Source organism: Dreissena polymorpha, chromosome 1, assembly GCF_020536995.1.
Source record: "Dreissena polymorpha isolate Duluth1 chromosome 1, UMN_Dpol_1.0, whole genome shotgun sequence".
Lineage (NCBI taxonomy): Eukaryota > Metazoa > Mollusca > Bivalvia > Myida > Dreissenidae > Dreissena > Dreissena polymorpha.
The window spans coordinates 100,683,780-100,690,194 of NC_068355.1; positions in this window are offsets into that span (position 1 = coordinate 100,683,780).

The following is a 6,415-nucleotide window of genomic DNA, read 5'->3' on the forward strand; positions in this document are numbered from 1 at the left end:
AAATGCGGGCATTACTATTAATCAATTATCAACCTATCTTCTATTATTCGCCGACGACGCAGTATTAATCACTGAATCCGCTAATGGATTACAACCTTCCATGAACAATTTGCCTGAGTATTGCACGAAGTGGAATACAACGGTAAATGTCAACAAAACAAAACAATTCAACTTTCTTAAAGGCAGATTAAAATAGGGATATAATGGAATAAATAACAACAATTATATTGAAATCGTGAACAATTTATATGATATAGGAAAAGTTATGTCAAGCAGCGGCGCATTTATAGAAGCCACACATATTTTATCGGAGCATGTACAACAACAACCTCTGCCAAGTCATCAACGACATGGACCTCTCTGAACCTTTCAAAGTACGCACTGGGGGTCAGACAGGGTTGCCTTCTCTCTCCTATGATTTTCTCGCTAGTCATTGACTGGGTGATGAAAACCACACTGGATACACCAAGAGGCATACAGTGGACCCTTCAGAGCAAGCTGGAAGACCTTGATTACGCCGACGATATTGGGCTTCTGTCCCACACTTGCGCCCACATGCAGCAGAAAACAAAGAAACTGCAGGAAATAGCCAGATCAACAGGGCTAGAGGTCAACATCAGCAAAACAAAATGCCTAAGGATCAACCCAGGCAGCAGACAAGGCATTCACATAGAAGGGCAAGTGATTGAAGATGTTGACAACTTCACATACCTGGGCAGCATTGTCAGCAAGGCAGGAGGTACAGAAGAGGACATCAAGGCCAGAATAGGGAAAGCACGCCACGCATTTGTGACAATGAGACCAGTGTGGAACAACCGGAACATCCACTGGAAAACAAAGATCAGGCTCTTTAATACTATTGCAAGACAGTCCTCCTTTATGGCGCTGAAACCTGGAAACGGACTAGACTCCTGGACCAGAGTCTGCAAGTATTCATTAACAAATGTCTCAGGCAGATCCTAAGGATAAGATGGCCAGAGAAGATTTCAAACCAGGACCTATGGGCAAGAACGGGGCAGCAACCGGTTACGATCTCAATACTACAGAAAAAGTGGAGATGGATCGGACACACGCTGCGAAGAACCCAGCCCAACATAGCACGGCAAGCCCTGGATTGGAACCCTCAAGGACAAAGAAGAAGAGGTAGGCCTACAAACTCCTGGCGCAGAACACTGGACATTGAGCTTCGCAAGATAAAGATGTCATAGGGAGAAGCGAAAGCCCGGGCCATGGACCGAACCAGATGGAGAGCTGTGGTAAAGGCCCTATGCTCCGAACGGGGCGAAGAGGAATAAGTAAGTAAGTAAGTACACATATTTTATCAGCTAACGCGCTTAAGGCGATGGTCTAAAAATAGCGATAGTATAAAGCCCGTGTTTATACGATCGTTGTTATACTATCGATTTTCATCTGGTAATTAGGATAATATTCTCTATATTACAACGATCGTATACACTTTACCTTTATACTATCGCTATTTTTAGACCATGGTTTTCCGATCTCTATCTTAAGAACACGATATGTTTCAATGTGACGTCATAGCAAATGATGACGTTGAAGTAAACAAACACTTCGGAGTCAACTTGGAAAACCGGCGCTGTTTCTTTGAATTTAAATGTACTTTTACTCTTTTTGAACAATAAACGACCACAAAATAATAGGATAAATAGAATATTATGTGAGTTTTGGATAAAGATCAAGTTTATCATGCTCGGCAAGCCTCGCGCTACATCTGTTCTAAGCCTCGCATGATAAACTTGATCTTTATCCAAAACTCACATAATATTCTCTATTAATCTGTTGGATGCCTTTGTTACCTCGATTCTTAATTATGGAAGCGAGTTGTGGGAGTTTACTAACGCTCGATTGGTCATTGTCGGCTCGGGTACTACTTTCATGTACCCCGGGTACCGTTAAGAATACTTACATGTACCCCGGGTACGGTAAATATACTTAAACGTACCCGGTCGATATTAGACTGTACCCGAATGGTATTCCCGCCAAAATCCGATGTTGTAAGACGCGCAACCAATTACCGTAAAACGATATTGTATATCTTAAACAAACATCTCTTTTGAAAAAAAAACTGCATCAACATGAAATTTTAGTAAGAATTCCGATAATAAAGAGTCCATTTAACAGAAAATTGCAATAAATGTGAACATAATTATTTAAAAAAAAAATAGCCGACAGCGACCGATTAAGCGTTAAAATTCCCGGGTACGTTTGAATATTTTTACCGTACCCGGGGTACATCTAAGTATACTTAAGAGTACCCGGGGTACATGTAAGTAGTACCCGAGCCGACAATGACCAATCGAGCTTTACTAACGCTGACAATACTGAGCGAGTCTAAGGCAACTTCTGCAAATGGCTTTTAAATGTGAAAGCCTCTACAGATTCAGATGCTTTCTATGCCAAAGTTGGTAAATACCCGATGTATATATATCACTCATTACGAGTAGTTAAATATTTCTTGAAATTGCTCAACGAAAATCGCCCAACTGTATCTCAAGCAATATTATTCATAGACAATGTAAAGAAGTATAGAATACCCTTACTCCAAGTCGTGGGCATCAAACATTCGAAAACGTTTGCAAGAGTCAGGTTTAAATGACAAATGTATATACATGTATCCATAATGTGTTAATGTTAACAGCTTTATTGTTATGTTTCGCAATAGATTACATGATCTGTTGTTGCTGTTTTTAAAAATTTCGAACTGATTTTAATGACACTTCACCGCTATTTCTTTACATGGAATTGAAACCCATTTTGAAAGATCCATATATGCCTCAGTCATAAATAATGCGGTCGCCGGCCGGTGCGTGCGATCTCCAGGCATCGGGAAGACTGGACACGTTGGAGCCGTCCGTCGTCCGATGAGTGACACAGTTTTGTACCTTAGTAAGAAATAGAGATCGATCATCGTCCGATAATCAGAAGACGTACTTTTCCAATCATCGGGCTGGCACCCGGCCGACGCTCGAAAGGTCGCCGGCCGGGTCATTTTGTAGCATCGGGCGGCGTCCGGAGTAATTTTAAGTCTCACTTTAAATTTTACCCGACGTCGGGCCCAAGAATGAATCGAGTTGAGATGGATAGAAACTTCAACGATCAACGCAGGGTTATCGCCCTGCGAACACACGACATCGGATTCGTTTGACTAAGGTTCTTCTTGGACAAAATTGAAAACTCTGAATTAGGAAACATAATAGCACAATTAAGATTATCTTCTCATGTTCTTTTTATAGAAACTGGTAGGCAACACAATTCCAAGATATGGAAGAATGTGTAAACTGTGTACACCTTATTAAATTGAAGATGAGTACCATTTTGTTTTGATATGCCCTTTGTATGATAATTTTAAAAATACACTTATTCCAGATGTTTATAAAAGAAGACCAAGTATGTTTACAACTTTGTTTACAATTATTAAATGCGACCAGAAAATCTATACTGATACGTCTTGCTTATATCTGTATTAAAGAATTTAAACTTAGAGCCGAAAATATATAGATAGTATTTTTCTCCAGAATTGAAATTATGTATATGAAATATAACTGCATATATTTTTCTCAATCATTTACGGATTTATATCATCCACTTAACATTGTTACATGATAATACAGAGCCTTTTCTTACATATTAAATTATCACAAAAATCATATATAAGTAAAAAAGCATAAAAAGTGTTGTTATTTTGACGCATGTGTATTTATTATTGTGTATTTATTATTGTTATATTGTTATTTTGACGTAGAGCTGTACATGTTTAAGTTGTAAATAAATTGTGCTCTGTTCTGCTCTGCTCTGTTCTGTAAGCAATTTCGAATAATTAAGCGTCATAATAACTATTATTGTTGGTGGCGTGCGCAAAGGCAATTGTGTTATAAATGTACGTTTCGTTGATCTGAATGTTTGAATGTGCATTCAGGTGTTTGTTTTTTGCAATTAATGATTGTATATTGCAACTCCGTAAATTGGAATTTTATTTGAACAGTATGCGATAAAATATATCAATCTATTATTTAAAGAGATATAAATTTTCATTATGCTTTATTTCTTCATTAAACAAAGTTTTGATTGCATTAGCTTAATGCAATTTTAAGGTTATCTATATTTGAATCGTGTTTTCAATAATAACATCTAGTAGACAGAATTTATCAATTTTCGTCTTAAATATTCAGCATCGTGTTGATCTTATCTTGTTCAAATGACCTTTAAATTTATGAACGGAAATTCGCGATACTTATTAAATATATAAATCGAAACGGAAGTGAACAAAGGATTTGTACCAACCATATAGCTGTCGTTATGTACATATAAGCCGCTGCATCAATTTAAAGCGCGTTAAAATATTAAACGTCAAATGCATACAAGTTAAGTCACTATCTGCTCTATGACATGCCAGAATTGTTATGTTGTCAACTCGATAGGAATGGCTTCTTCTGTGGAATGGAATTATAGCGTATTAGGCTTTTGGTGTTTCTAACGGTTATGGCCAATGGCTTACATAATGTATTCTTTGCATTGTTGTCAATAAGTTAAAGCTCTTACGGAAGGATGTGCCTTTGCATGCATGGCAACGAAATAAAAAGGTATAACGACTATAGCGTCAAACCGATGTGAGAACGAACATATTGCTGATTTAAACATATTGAGATAAGTAAACTTGGTATACGCTTTTACGATAATGTCATCTTTTAAAAGAACAAGTAATGACGTTAGAGATTTATCAGAAGGGATAATCACGTGACAAACATGATGTTGACGTCCGTGCTGAGAAAGGTATTTTTCGCCGTTTACAACTCTTTAACGGAAGGACGGACGGACGGATGGGCGGGCGTGCGGGCGGACGGACGGACAGTCAGACAGACATTAAAGCGAGTTCATTACAACATTAACAATAACGCTCAATTCGTGGAATGTTATTCAAAGCGTATCTGCCAGTTTTGATTCTCAACGGGTGTGCAGACACTCTTTATCTTACAAAAAATGAGCGAAGACGTCTAGGAAGTTAGTACAAATATTCTTCATGATCCAAAGAGGCTTTGAAAACTTTATACATAGCTCATACAGGACTGTTTTTCATTTTACCATGCCACTCCTGTTGTAAGTAATCAACAAGTTTACATTTGTACTCGCTAATAAAACTATTATCTTGCACAAGGTTTGAATTTTCAATACATAACCAAATTCAAAATTATTAAACATGTTCTTGACATTTATGACAAAGTCAAGTTTTCAAGTCAATTCAATTTTTATTTTGGAAACAAAGGCCCCCGGCCCAAAGTACATAGTCATACATTATAACTAACTATTATATCATAACAGAGTTGGTTATATAACATATTTATAAAAATACATAAGGGTTTTGTTAATATAGCTATGTACATTATAATGTTATTGGTATTTTTAGACAGACAGACAGACAAACAGTTTATTTCAATCCAATTAGGCATTTGAGCCCACGAGGACATATATACAATACAAGTATTAACAAAAGTTGTAGTTGCATGTTTCCAACATTTGGAGAAGATCACTATGAGAACAATATTTTAGATCACAACAACAACGCAAACAAAACAGATGTAGTGTTAATATATCCAAAGTATTTAATATACTTATTGATGATTTTCAATAGATGATACACATATAAACATTACTTTTTAAAAGAAGCTTCTTCATTAGAGATCAATCAGTTATAAAAATCTAGCGGTGAATCGCATGAAGAACACAAGCTTTACAGATAATTTAATCATATTTTTTTGTATTTCGTACACTTGAAGAAAGCATGGAATAAGCAATCCAGATATCGAACTTCGTTTGTAGACCAACTATTAAATATTCTCTCTTTTTTACATTATTGCGACCCAAATTGTATTACCTTTATCTTTATGACAATCGTTAATAGCTTGTAAACATTGGATATTGCAAGTGTTTATAGTTATAACCAATATTTGATACTTTTATAAGGAACATGTTCACATACGATAGGTATATCCCTAATACTCCATAAACAGTTATATTACATGTAGTTATTTAAACCTGAAATAATCGTTTACAACGTTGTTAATGTATTTGTTCAATATCATCTGACTTTTTGAACCATACTTCTGAAGCAAAACTTAATCCAGAACACATACACAAGAGTCAAACAATTGACACAGTACTTTTGGTTTTATGTCGAAATCGTTGCATTTACACAAGAGTATCAGTTGTATATTGTCTTAGCAACCAAATATTCATGGTTTATTTAAAAATGTCATAATTCAAAACCGTTTATTAATAGTCAAAGTTATTAACCACTTCAAGAGCATTACGATTGTATATCCTTTTTTCTTTTTCTTTTAATCCTTTCCTCGTCCGAAATACCATATTCTTTGTTTTTGACGTGTTAAAATTTAGCCTC